The sequence below is a fragment of the Hyperoodon ampullatus genome, assembly GCF_949752795.1.
Source record: "Hyperoodon ampullatus genome assembly, chromosome: 4".
Classification (NCBI taxonomy): domain Eukaryota; kingdom Metazoa; phylum Chordata; class Mammalia; order Artiodactyla; family Ziphiidae; genus Hyperoodon; species Hyperoodon ampullatus.
In genome coordinates this window covers 143,464,283-143,479,555 of record NC_136917.1, presented here as the reverse complement: position 1 = coordinate 143,479,555, position 15,273 = coordinate 143,464,283, and the positions used below count along the sequence as shown (strand labels likewise).

The 15,273-nt window shown below is 39.2% G+C and overlaps 1 protein-coding gene across 1 annotated transcript in view; it reads right to left on the bottom strand.

The window, feature by feature from the left end:
• DAB2 (DAB adaptor protein 2) overlaps positions 1–15,273 on the bottom strand; it is a 52,598-nt gene that overhangs the window by 23,203 nt on the left and 14,122 nt on the right. The window lies entirely within an intron of this gene.

Sequence of the window (15,273 nt, the reverse complement as noted above, 5' to 3'; positions counted from 1 at the left end):
AAACTGTGAATCACTCTGTTGTACATCTGAAACATATAATATTGTAAATCAACTATATCTCATTAAAATTTAAAAAATAATGTTATTATCTAGCTAAGAAATTCATATTGGAACTTTGGCATAAAAATGTAGTATTAAAGATAGGGATCAAAACGTGTCACATGTAGATGAATAAGTTTTCATAGCAAAGTTTAAATAAATTGAATGCTGAGCTGAGAAGATGGCAACTGGCATCTGAAATTGGGCATTAAAAATTCTGGTTCCTCAAAAAATCATGTAACTATATAGAGAGTGATGAGGAGAGTTATGAATTTTATCTTATTCATAGATAATTTTTTTAAAATATTAAGATCCTGCATATGATCTCCAGAGCTATCTAAGCACTATATTTTAAAAGCCATCCATTTTTGACACTACTGCACATATCAAGGAAAGAATGGATTTATGGGGTGTCTCATTGTACACATTATGTGCTATTATTTAGTATTACTATCCTCAGAACACTTTGGTATGTGCTCCACAAAGCTCCCCTATGTATCACGGTAGGTAAAAGAAAACAATAAAGTCAAGTCATTGCTAGCACACAGAAGTCAACTAACATTTCAAAAGGTTCTTTCACCTCCCAGGAGTGAAAATTTCTACACAGCTCCTGAGAGTGCTAGGGAAGGTTAACTTTCTATGTGAATTGAAGACTAAAGCAAAGAAAAGCCACTCATGGTGGTGTAGTCCTGTGAAGACCATGCATGGGCTGGTACACTCGTCCCACCCCCAAAAGCTCTCTTCATTTTTTATAATCTTAATAGTCTTTTAAAATACATACATACACAATTACACAAATCTATGTATGATTAATGTTATCTGAATTATTTCATTTGAAGATTTAGTAGTTAATTTCTTTTACTAAAAATTTAAAAAATATTTTAAAAAAATATTTATTTATTCATTTTGGCTGTGCCGGGTCTTCGTTGCAGCATATGGGATCTTCGTTGTGGCATGCGGGCTTCTTAGTTGTGGCATGCAGACTCTTAGTTTTGGCACACATTCAGGGTCTAGCTTCCCGACCAGGGATCGGACCCGGGCTACCTGAATTGGAAGCATGGAGTCTTACCCACTGGACCACCAGGGAAGTCCCATTAGTAGTTAAGTTTGCCCAAAGACACCTGACTGATAGGTGGCTGGGGAGACAGTCTATTTACAGGTGAAGACTATAGGGGACTCAAAGCCTTATTTACTCAAGATTTAGTTGGGGGCCAGGCACTATTAGCCCTTTAACTGTATTAACTGCAGAACATTCATGGTAACCCTATGAGTATTATGATACAGTATTATTTCACTTTTCCAGAGGGAAAGCCAAGGCACAGAGGTTTTAAACAACGCAACTGCTAAGTTGAAACCAGGTCTCCAACCCAGGCTGTCTGGCCCCAAGCCAGAGTTCCTTAAACACTACACTGATGAGTCTCACATGGGAAGCCTCATGCTAGCTACAGAGATGCTCTATTATATACTTATAGTGCCCCTCACCTCCCCCCAAAAAAGATACATCCAAGTCCTAACCCATGAACCTTTGTATGTGACCTTATCTGAGAAAAAGGTATTTGCAATTGTCTTTAAGTTAAGGCTCTTGAGATGGGATCATCCTAGATTTAGGGAGGGTCCTAAATTCTGTAACAAATGTCACTATAAAAGAAAGGCAAAGGGAAGTTTGAGACAGAGACACATGGAGGAAGTGATATGAAGACAGAGGTAGAGATGGGATTGATACATCTACAAATCAGGAACACCAAGGACTGCCAATGTCCACCAGGTGCTAAGAGCAAGGCATGGAATGAGTTCTCTCTCAGAGCCTCCAGAAGGAATGAACTCCAATGACATTTTGATTTGGGGGCTTCTGGCCTCCAAGATTGTGAGAGAATATATTTCTGTTGTTTCAAGTGACCCAGTTTTTTGTAATTTGTTATGGCAGCCCTTGGAAACTAATACAACACCTCTACTGTGTGTGCCTTCGTTGGCTTCATGGTTCCAAGATTTATTTCCTGACAACATGATAATCTCTTAGTCATATCCATACTCTTCTAATTTTAGGAAGCCAATAATAATGTTCTTAATTTCAGAGAATGTATTCCAAATCAAGAGGATATTTACTCACATTAACAATATCAGGAGGTGAGATAAGCTCTGATCTAAGGAGACACATCAACATTCATCCTCCTGCATCCTCACCTTCTCCCCAGTGGGCCCTTTCCTTTATTAGTTGCTCACCTCATCTTAGAAATAAGGAACACACTTCCGTGTGACCCTGTAGTCCTCCAGTTATCATCTTATGATCTAAACATCTTAAACTGATGGGCACTTACCCTCCACATTTTCATATCCCCTTCCCCTCAAAGGACTGTTTGTCTTAAAGTTAGTCACAGGAAGTCAACTTCAGCTGCTAATGGCTCTCTTGACCAAATCCAATTACTTTGCTTTCATCCTTTTGGGGATATCCAACTGCATGCATCAGATACTACACCTCTTTGAGAGCCCTTTTCCCACCATATTTTGCTCCCATGACAACCCTGAAGCTCCAGTCCATGGCTTGTTTTTATTGAATTGGGATAATCCAGATTTTTGTTGCTAAATGAAGCCCCCTAAATTTTAGAATAACACTGAAAGCTTTCCTACTTAATCTTAGGGCTCCCCTTGCATTTAGGACAAAGATTGAGACTTTTTCACTTTATATACGAGACTCAAATATTTTACCCCTACTTATCTTCAACATCCTTTTCTTTCATTCTTGGATAGAAACACCAATACTTCTCATTTCTTTTAGAAAACATTTTGGTTTTGACTCCTTCCCTTTTCAAATCAGCATAGCTCCCTTTTCTCCCATTTTCCTGCCCATCCCAGTTACCTATTTGTCCCTGAAGACTTTCCCTTCCTCCCCTCCAATTCTGGCTGGAAAGTAACCTGGCATAAGAGTTTGTCGCCCACCTTTGAAGCTGATACCATACTTTTCTGTAGGATATTATTTCTGACAAGAAAAGACTTAGCTCATTAAACATGGGAAGCTTTATCCTAAAGTGAGAGTATTTTAAAGGAATTTGAGAAGTGCCACAGAGCACTTTGAGGGGGCTTGGGAGAGGGAGTGGTGGTGTGTGGTTTAGTCATAAAAGTGATACAAGATGTAACAACCTTATAACTCAAAACCAGCATCAAATCTGGTGTTGGCAGACAGGGCCAAAATGGAAGAGCTCTAAAGTGAGTGGTGCTACCTTGGTTTTACAGCAAAAAAATTTCTCTTGTTAGATACTGAAGTACAACATTTCACAGCACTGGGATTATTTTAAGGTACTTGGTATCTTTTGGCTATATCCTTTCACTGTTGGGGTTGAGCAGTTACAAGGGGCAAGGGAGAAAAAAGTAGGGAGAAAAGGTTCCTTTAGCATCTTAGCTTATTCCTCGAAGAAAAAGGATGTGTATGGTGGGTTGTAATAGCCAAGGGCAGGTCTCCATTGTAGGCCATACAATTCAAAAAGTATCTATGCTCCCTGAAATGATTGGAAGGTAGATTCTACCCATAGGCTCCAAGACTCAAAGATAAATCCCCTTACAAAGAACCATTAAAGTTTATCGAAAAATTTTAACAAAAGTGTACATCCAGTTATGTGTATACCAGAGTGATAAACATTCTCCTTTCTCCACAGGTTTAAAGAGAACAGATTTCCCAAATGTCCAAGTTACCATTTGACATGTGGTAGACAGAAGAAGTCTTTCTTCCAGACTTAGGTCTCTCTGTAGGAATAATTAACTTAAATCCAATGTTTAAAATTCAAATGCATAATCCTTCCAACAATGTTACAGAATTGTCAGCTGTGCTCATAAAACCTTTAGCAGGTTTTATAATGAACTGATTTTTGGAAAGGCTTTGGACGTGAAAAAGGGACCTGGGGGCCAAAAGATGCCTTACCATTTCCCGTGACTGCTTTCCCAAACCTCGGCATTGCTGAAGAAAGTGTCTAGATTGCATTAAACTAAGGGATTTTTTTTTTTTTTTTTTTTTTTTTTTGCGGTACACGGGCCTCTCACTGTTGTGGCCTCTCCCGTTGCGGAGCACAGACTCCGGACGCGCAGGCTCAGCGGCCATGGCTCACGGGCCCCGCCGCTCCGCAGCATGTGGGATCTTCCCGGACCGGGGCACGAACCCGTGTCCCCTGCATCGGCAGGCGGACTCTCAGCCACTGTGCCACCAGGGAAGCCCAAACTAAGGGATTTTTTAATAAAGGGGAACAAATGGGTGTAGGACAACCAGCAAGTATAGTCCTTCCCATTCACTGGGTTTAGTCTCAGGGACTCTTCTGACCAAGGACCAAAAATTAATCAGGAAACAGACACACAAGGGATGTTATCATAAAAGAGGGATTACTAATTAAAGTTCAAAAACATATACAAGAGGTCACACGAACAACTCCCCATCTAAACCTAGCTGGTTTGTTTTTCTAGTTCTTAGGTTTGTTTCCTTCTTTAGAAGATTGAGAAGAGAAATAAGAAGATACATCTGAAAACAGATGAGGATCTAAAGCTACTGTATATTTTTGACTCCTTTTTAAGGCCTAATATAGAATAGAAAGTTGTAAACGAAACTATGCTGAGTCAATAAAATTAGCTTCATTTGAGTGAAGATATCTAACTTGGATTTTGGACTTAATACAAACCATGTGGGGACTTCCCCTTTCCATGGCACAAGAATCAGATGACCAGGAGAGATGGTGCAACACTTTTTTTTGGTTTCTGAGAAGGCTCTGAGAAATGTATACTAGAAGACTGTGTGAGTCATCTTCAGATGACTATGTCCTGTGCACTAGAAAACAATCTGCTATAGTTTATTTAGCACTTAAAGTGATTCATGCAAGTATTTAGAACCTTGAAATACTCAGAATAGGGACAAATTTGTGTAGGGACAAATTTGGCTGGTGCCTCCTATTTCTCCATACCTTTTCCACCAATTGGAGTGTATTGGTATCAGCAATGATTCTAATGAATGATTATAGGGTTCTAAAGCAATATCATGACACATGTTTGCCACCTCCCTCCCAGTTTATCTTTTTACCTATTATCCTGAGCAGAGAGATATTTTCTTGGTCAGTCTCAATGCTGGTAAAAGGAATAACTTGAGTTAAGAACTTATTTAACGGTAGCCCCATTCCACAAATGGTAGAGGACTTGTTTTTAATGTTAAGGGGAATGGTACAAACACCTAACCTACCAAGTCCTTAAAACACTTACCCTGGCAGCTCTATGGAATAGAACGTGTATCTATTTTATGAATACTGAAATGGACTCGGTAACACAAGATCAATCACTAATAAGTTGCTGGGCTCAAACCGAGTGCGATCTGTGTTCCCTTTCCTACTATATATGTTGCTGCACTTAACTTTTTTTTTTTAATTCCACTGATTTTAACCTGTATTTTTTCAGCTGGTTTCAAAGTCATAATTCCATTGACTTTAACACATCAATTAACTTTCTGGAAAGAGCCACGTAAAATAGACACAGGAAAGGGAGTTAAGGAGAATCAAGAACAAAGCAACATAAATGTCTTTGCTAGTGTCCAGCACTTTGTACGGGTCAGAAATGTGCTTTCTTGTCCTTTGGAACTTTATGTCTGTCTCAGCTGAGCTAATGAACTAGGACATGTGAAATATTAACCTCCTGGGCAGATCTCGAGGTCCAAGAGGGCAGCAAACAGCCTTCACCACTATCTTCAAAGTAGCCTTTTGAGAATAAGGGACCTTGCCAGAAATGATGCAGCCAAGTTTCTGGTATTTGATGTAAAGCTATTCTCCTTTAACTACTTGACTTTCTATGCTGTTAGGAAGGTTTATTCTTCACTGCAAAGGCCAAGTTGAGTAGACAGTAAGATTTTTGGAGCCTATTTAACTGGGGAAATAATATTATGTTAACACACACTGAAAAGGAGTCCTTACGAGATTTTCTTGTAAATGCTGACACTGCTGTAGGGGCCTCAGGAACAAAACATGCCTAAGTCAAGGAGGTATACACTAGTTATGCATTTACAGAGAGCACGTATCATTGCTGTTAACCCCTAGGAAGGATGCTGCAGGACTGATAGGACCTATAAAACTCTGAACAAGAAAAATTTCCCCTATCTTTGGAATCAAGTCAGACCAGAGTTAAGAGTTCCTCAGACAGTTCATTCTGGATAGAGGTGAGATAGAGTTCAGGCTTGGAAGTCTTACATACTTTCACTACTTTCTAGCACAGTGGCTTGAGGCAACTTATCTAATATTCATTTCTCCACCTGTAAAATGGGAATATAGTTTGCAGAGTTGTTATAAAAATCAGTAAGAACTGATGTAGAGACCTCAGTGCCTCGCATACAGAAAGCACGCAACAAATGGCAGCTTTGATTAATTCACAGCTAGGTTTCATGGACACTATGTGTCGTGTATGCAGTCTTGTGTTGTTGCCAACATTGTTCTCCCACAGCATGTTTAAACAATTTTAGAACAAGCACGGCCAATAGGTGAACAGCTAGTAAGTAGAAACACATGTAGAGCTACATCCTGTCCAACTCTGGCTTCTGTGACTCTAGAAGGTACGTTCTGACAGGAACAGGACTGTGGGAATAAAAACTACTCTAAGTTACACAGAGAGGCCTGTTCTAATGAATCCCGAGTCAAATCTAAGCCTACATCATTACCACTGGCAGTTTAGAAGGTCTACCTCACATCCCCTGGGGAATTTTATGTAGAGCTCTTAAGACGCTGAAGTCCATGTCACACCCAGATCCATTAGTTCAGAATCTATGAAGGAAGAGATGTAGGTTCCAATATATTGTCAAGATTTGCAGATGATTCTAATGTACTGACAACTCTGAGGTACAGTAGTCTAACTTCCATAATCCTTTGTCCCCTTAAAGAAATACCAAGTGGGTTAGACTACTGAGCTGGAAGAAACCTAGGGAATAATTTGGTCACACACTTTCATTATAAAGATTAGGAAACTGAGGGCAAGAAAGAGTATATAACTTGTCTAACTGTTAAACAGCTGGTTGTGGATAAGAGTTGGTACCAGGAGAAATCTAGATCTTAAAATGAGACTCTAGTGTCTTATTTCTAGAGATTGTATGAGTCAGCTTTTTTTAAAAACTATTTTTTAAGAAGGCTGTATAAGGCCCATGATATAGAGACTGAACCAAGAACACCTCCCATTTAGTAGATATACCAAGCCAACAACAAGAAGATAATTTAGCAGAATAGTTTGAACATGGAATTTCATAGATGTTTTCTGAACCAAAACAGAAAAAGGATTTTATGTCTAATGATAACATTGTCACTGGATTCTCTTTTGCCTATGTAGCTGGAGTCCTGCTTGGTCAAACTGGCTCATTAATGTTAATTTGGCTGCTTGGAAAAAAGTATTTGGCTAGGTTTGAGACGCAACCCACAGATCAAAGAATTCACATTATTTCAGTACATTCTCTACTATTCAGTGCTTGGCCTTTTAGTGTTTTTTTTTTTTTTTCAAAGCACGATAGGAAGTTTGAGTTCTTGAGTTGGCAACTTCCAATATTCTTTTTTTTTTTTTTTTTGCGGTATGCAGGCCTCTCACTCTTGCGGCCTCTCCCGTTGCGGAGCACAGGCTCCGGATGCGCAGGCTCAGCGGCCATGACTCACGGGCCCAGCTGCTCCGCGGCATGTGGGATCCTCCCGGACCGGGGCACGAACCCGCGTCCCCTGCATCGTCAGGTGGACTCCCAACCACTGCGCCACCAGGGAAGCCCTTTCCAATATTCTTGACTCATTATGACCTCTCTTAATTTTGTATTCACCTCCACCCATTTTGTTTTTAAAATAACTTTTTATTAGGAGTATCTCCTAACAGTGCCTAAAGAATAGTCATCATAATAAAAGTGTTTGGGAGAGTTTAAGGCTTTAAGAAGGAGCTTGATGTTATCTGAATGAAGGCCCATTCTCTAGACTGGGCAATGCAACAAATTCACTAGAAATGTCTAAATGTAGCTCACTAGTCTAACTGAAGTATTGTTTACAATCAATTTTGCAATCACATTACTTAGTTGTTTCAGTGCAATGACTGTTATTTTGAACACTTTGCTAGGGTTAGAAAAAGTAGAATGTGTAGATTCACAGTTAGAGTATGCTCTATCCTCTTGGCAAGCTGGGCACAAGTAAATATGCTTGTATGAACAAAGGCATAGCAGACTGATTCTAGAATCCGTCCTTACACTTAATCAAACTCTAAGAGAGAAAGTACTGTTGGAATATCTCTGCGGTCGTTGGGCTGTGTGGAATTTTTGTAAATACAGACACATGAAGCTTGGGGTTGGATTATACCCCAAGAGTATAAGAGAGAGTATACCCATCTCAACTTTAACATCTCAGCTAATCATTCTACCCCAGTTCTTGAGTATGACTTCCTCTAGCTTAGACTGAACAGAATAGGAAAACTGAAATCCAACTTTATCTTTAGCTCCCTTCTATAAAGGGAAGGAAGTGATATTGATACTTTGGAGATTTGAAAATCATGTTTGTGCCACTGCTTTACATTGCTAGCATTGGATCATTTGGGGTAGGCTGTGGTAACCCTGACACCGGGGACCATTTGGACATGGCTCAACTAGGCTATGGTACATGTGCTCTGTATATCTCGAGTGAGTTGGGCAGGGTGATGTAGCGGGTGCAACTTGACATGGAAAAGAGAATGGGGTTTTTCTGGTCTAGTGTGCAGTGTGCTTCAACCTAGATTTACCAAAGCTCTGCATTTGGTGGTTATTAGGCCCTGATCCCCCTACCGATGTGGTATTTGTTCCTTATCTGTTGCTATTGTCCTTTTTTCACTTGTCCCTCAGGAGCTATGTGGGAAAGAGAGATTGGTAAGGTAATGAGTGCATCCTTGAGTGAAGTTCATAATATTAAGTACCATCTTGAACTACCTTATTAGCTGCTTCTCTTTCTATTATTGAGATACCAAGTCACCTATGGAAGGAGCTAGGAGTGATTCCCATTAATTCTAGGAAAGGCTATTAGGAATCCATTGTTCTGGGGGAAAGGATAATATGGCTTTTGAGGGGGTGGGACAGGCTTGACAAAGGCTGCCCTTCCCCATACATCTTGAGCTTTAGGCTCAGAGATAGCTGACGATCTAGTGGGTAAATTTGTATACCAAGCTAAGACATTTCTGGGAAATGGCCAGTGGATTGAAGTGGTCCAACATGGGATGGTGTGTGTGGGCAGAGATGGGAGGGAGGGGTGGAAAAACTCCTTATATCTGAGGAGCGGGTAGAAGACAAAACGTCTAGACTCAAGACCTGGGCTCAAATGTCAGGGTTCCCATCTAACCCAGCCAAGAAGATATGTTGGCACTTCGGGCAGGCCTCAGTACCCTGGCTGGTGGGTGATATGTATGAGCACATTGAACTAGCTGTGTGACTAGAGGGCCTGTGGGGACATGATGGAACTCTGCAGAGCACTTCTCCCCCTACCCTGGGTCACCACTGCAGGACCTGAGAGAGCAGCACCTGCCTCAGTCACCAGAGCACTTGCTTCAGTGGACAAAAGCCATCATGGTTTAGTGGTAGCACAGTAGCTCACACTGGGTGCTGTCATAACGCTGGGAACACCATGCTGACAGTGACAGAAGGGGGTCCTCACCGAGTCTGGTCTAGTTATGAAGCGATAGTAACCAGAAAGTATACCAAAAAAGCAAGTGGAAGGAATAAGATTCTAAAAAGCTAAACGTTCATAGATAACCAGAATGGGTGAGTGGAATAAACCAGTTTTAAAATCTGAGTTTAGAAGAACTCTATTTTGTACTATTAGATGGTAAAGTAGAACAATATACTTCATTTTGCTTCCCTCCCATCCTAAAGGCAAGGGAAGAGAGTATTCTAAGGATTGAACGATTTATATGAAATATTTTAGGGTTTTAAATTAAAAAAAAAACAATCCAAAACTACTAACATGGAAGCCTCTGGAATTTTTCTATTGCAGGGCCTCTGGGGCAATACTTTGAGAAGCATTATGATACAAAAACGCATGATTTTTACTTTGAATTTGGCATCTAAATGTACAGTGGATATTATGCTTGTTCCTTACAGGAAAATGTAGTCAAAATACCAATGAATCAGAGTGAGGGAAAAGGACTGTCACTGCACATTTGATTTCTAGGCCAATACACTGACACTATTCCTACATTCTTCAATAATCTTCCCTCATATCTATGTATACTTGCCCAGCTGACCAGCAAATACTTCATAGTTTTCATGTCTATCCTTCCCAGGTTAATTTAACATACTTCTACCAAAACTCACCCCTCTTCCTAATTCCAAGCTAGTTTTTAAATAAATCACACAAATGAATATTAGCAGTTTGTTTCCTAGAATGCACAGTATCAAGTTGTGCTTTCTCGTTCCCAAATGAAATAACCTGAATGACGTCAGCCCAGCCATGTAGCACACCTAGCACGTGGACTTCAGGATACACAGTTTATTCATTTGAGCCCCTCTGTGATTTCACCTATGATGCTTGCATATGTAAATCTTAACTGTTAAACATGTTCCACTTTCTATTGGAGTGCCATTACAATAGTCATCTTGAAAGTCCACGTGGATATTAGAAGAGCTCAAGAAAGCATGTTATTTAGAAGCACCTGCATCTTATTTATGTACTTAAAAAATTTTTTTTGCTTCTGTCTGGTTTATTTTATTCAACATAATATTTATGAAGTTCCAGACATGTTGTATCTTGTTCATTATCATTGCCATATATCTCATTGTATGAATACACCACAAATTTTATCCACTTTGGAGCTGTGATGAACAGTGCTTCTATGAATATTCTACTACGTATCTTTTGATGCATGTATGCGTGCATTTTTTTAAATTTTACTTTATTTTTTATTGAAGTATAGTTGATTTACAATGTGGTGTTAGTTTCAGGTGTATAGCACAGTGATTCAGTTAATACATATAGTCTTTCAGATTCTTTTTCCTTATAGGTTATTACAAATTACTGAGTATAGTTTCCTGTACTATACAATAAGGCACTTGTATTTTAAACATTAAGCTATAAACAAACATTTACATACACTAGTAGAATTATTTTATGATATATCATATCAGGCCATTTTAAAAGCAGGCAGGTCATCTTAAACTTTCCAAAACCAGTGCAAGAAACACTGCTTGATATTTAGTTTCTTCTTTAATAACCTGTCTGAATTATATTAAATTCCAACGTGGTTTCCGTTCCTAGGCAGAGCCCCACGTTCATATAATCTTCAAAGCCATGGCTTGAGTGTTTCTGTATCTTTCTGTAACTCACGTTTCAGAGATGTGTTGTATTTTGGAGAGTTTAAAGGAAGAAAAATCCAGCTGCATTGTAACACCTGCACAGAGTAGTCAAACTGAGGTGTATGTAGTGTGTGTAGACAGTCAGGACTTCTTTTTTGTTACATTTATGTACATAGACCAAAACCATGAAAAAAGTTCTTATACCTATGTAGACCCAACATAAGATGAGTTTAAGTTATTTGATTCTAATGTGTTATCTCTGGTTCTGAGTGGCCTTTTCAGTAGAATATGCCCTTTGTTTTAGTGTTCAATCTACCCTTAGAGTTGGTATTAACCTTCCATGAGAGACCTTGCCACTGGCTCCTATTTCCACGTCTGACACGATCTCTTCTAGTTGGGCAAGATATCTACAGCCAACAGGGCATTTGGGCTTCATCTCCAAGAATGACAATGGCCCTGCTAACCCCATAGATAAGAATAGTTTTTTTTTTTTTTAAACACTTACTGTTACCTGTGTGCTAAATATATTAACTATCACTTTAAGGATTTTTTTTTAACCGTTTAAAAATGAACTTTTATTGTAGTCTGAGAAAGACGCTACTGCAAAGTGATTAGTATAAACTGCCCTAAGGAGGAGAAACAGGAAAAAATTCAAATCTCTGAGAAAAGCCTACTAATAAAAACCATAGATTGAATCACATGGTTAATTTAGTAGTTACTACAGTGAAATCCACAGAGAAAAACAGAAGCCAAAACATAATTCAATATACGAGTCAAAGGATATCTTCTTCATGATTTAGCTGATTTCCCTTAGAGAAGACTTGGTTGTTTTCAAACAAGATGAAGGAAAAAGGAGTCATTTAAAAATAAAAAGGGGGACTTCCCTGGTGGCCCAGTGGTTGAGAATTTACCTTCCAATGCAAGGGACACAGGTTCGACCCTTGGTCGGGGAACTAAGATCCCACATGCCGTGGGACAACTAAGCCAGCGTGCTGCAACTACTGAGCCCACACGCTCTGGAGCCCAGAGCATCAAAACTAGAGAGAAGCCTGCGTGCTGCAACAAAGATCCTGTGTGCCGCAACTAAGACCCAATGCAGCCAAACAAATAAATAAATAAGTACATATTTTTAAAAATAATAAAAATAAATAGGGACCTTTCTATTTATTTGTTGAATTTCAGGTTTATAGTGAACCAGGAACCTGATAACCAGCCCTCTCCTGCCACCCGACACCAGTGTTCTACCATGCTGAAGGTTAGGAAGTCTCCAGAATGCTATCTAAAAGGCCAGGGGAACTCATCCAGAAGAAATAAGCATATAGGCTCATTTGCTTACTTCTTGGTTGCTGGCCAAATTAGATAACAGATAAGAAATCCCCAGGTAATTGCAGATTCTGCTAGACAAGGAGAAGGGCGAGTCTGCCAACTTGTTTTCTTGCTTCTTGTGGTGATATATTAATTCTACTCAAGTACTAAAAATTTAGGAGACAGGTTCCAAAAATGGTCTGAAATAGCTAGCCCACCTGCTTTGAACTTGTGTGCACACAAATACTCTAAGAAGCTGTTGCATGGGACTTTCCTGGCAGTCCAGTGAATAAGACTCCATGCTTCCAACTGCAGGGGGCACGGGTTCCATCCCTGGTTGGAGAACTAAGATCCTGCATGTCACGCAGCCAAAAAAATAAAAAAATAAAAGCTACTGCAAAGTGAGATGGACAAAGTGGTGGAAATGCACAAGCATCCTTGAACTTGAACTAAGGTTCATACGCCATCATTATTCTCTCATCTTTTGGGAAATGGTATTGCAGCAGTCCCTGACCTTTTTGGCACCGGGGACCAGATTAGTGGGAGACCATTTTTCCATGGAGTGGGGGGGATGGGGGTGGGAGACGTTTCAGGTGGTAATGAGCGATGGGGAGCGGCAGATGAAGCATGGCTCGCTTGCCAGCCACTCACCTCCTGCTGTGTGGCCCGGCTCCTAACAGGCTGCAAACTGGTAGGACTCTGCGGCTGGGGGTTGGGAACCCCTGAATTGGACCAAATAAGCACATGGGGATAAGTCAGTGCATTTTTAAACTGAGGGATGGAAAAATTCTATATGGCAGCACATTAACTCATGCTAAATGAAACAGATTTGGGATTTTAATTGCTTCGCAGTTGAAGCAACTACATTGAACAATGTATGTAACAAAGTGTTCTAGTTTATCAAAATATCTGTATATGGTTCATTCACTGCAGAGATAGATGAGCACAGGAAGTTCCAATTACAAGAAAAAAAACCTACCACTTAATATCAGACTTTTGCTTATAAAGTCTAAATAGGTGAGACAGGTTTTGTTTCATGAATTCTATACATAAATTCATGAGAATGCAACCAAAATTATACCTGTTACAATCATGTAAGTCATCACCATTAACTGGTCCTCCCTTCCACAAACATGTCTAGACATCTACCTTAGGGATCATGATGTACAATTGGCAAGTTTGGAAGAGTAATTCAGGGAACCTTGTATCTACTAAAGCCTTTGGGAAAAAGCCACCCCTATATGATTCCAAACATTAACCATGATTAATCTAAAGAAGGTTTCAGGAAGTCAATTTCTATTACACCTTTGGCAATCATTTAAGTGATTCTACAAATAAAGTTAAAATGGAGGTGGTGTTTCAGAGCACCAAGTTAAGAGTTCTTAGAAAATGAAGATACAGCTTACTGATTTTCTTTCTTGGTTGTAATAATCAAAGAACACAAGGAAAGATCTCAAGTATCACCTTAATCTGTACAGATTTTGAAAAGTTTATTCTGGGACTTAAAGAGTGACTTTGAAGATTTTCTAACATATATATTCCACTGGATTGTTTTCTTAAGTCATTTCTTCTAATATTAAAATCATTCCAGAGCTGTGAGAAAGGGGAAAAAAAAATCAAATTTGTACCAGCTGCATAAAAACAAGGTATCTAAGAAAATTGTCCTGGTTATGTCATTATACACCATTTTCAAAGGCTCAAATCTTGAATATTTCATTTACCGTTTTTCTCTGTTTTTAAAGATAAGTTCCTCGGGTGGCATTGACCAATGGCTTGGAGGAGCCTAGGAAAATGAGATTTTTCTTCCCCAGGTCCAGCATAATTTTTTTTTTTTTTTTTTACTTTTGACCTAGATATTATTTTGCAAGATTGAAGAAGTAATCAGTGTCTTAACTTTATATTTACATGAAGTAACCTTCAATGCAGTATGCTGTTTCCTATAAACCTACACTGGTAGCCTGATCAACAACTCAGTTTGGGTATGTTAAAAGGCAATAAATGCATTAACTAAATAAACCATCCATTCATATAGAGACAAAAGAATTGCTACTTCCCAAAGAGCTTAACAGATTTGAAATGATAAATTTATATACTAGGACAATCTAGTTTCTCTGGCTTTTTGGACTGTAAAGACTCCTTCATTAGATCTCTCTGTGTCTTTTAAAATGTGTTATTCAAACTCATCTGCAGCTGCAGATTGTGTTAGTGTGAGTCTAATGCTGGTTAACCCTCGACTCCTTCCCCATTAAATGAATTTGACTTAAGTTAAAAGTGAGAATACTGTATTGTCTAACAGTTGCACTAAAAGCCTGTGAAGTGTGTCTGTTTTCTAGTTCTCAGAGCTTTGGCTAGAAACTGTAAGAAATGAACACAACATTGTAAATCAACTATACTTCAACAAAATTAAAAAAAAAAGAAATTGTGTCGAGTATTTGCCCTTTGCATTGTTATTATTTATAACCTGCCTAGCACTCACTGTCACAAGTATCACCTAATGGTCAAGGCTTGGCTTTAGGGTAAGCGATTGGTCAACAATGTGACTTACTTTGAGGAGATTTTCCCAGAATAAGCAGATGAGATGAGAATTCTTCCTTCTCCCAGGCCTGCTGCATGTACACCATCCCTGTTGGGTTTCATTGTCTTCTTAAGATGACAAA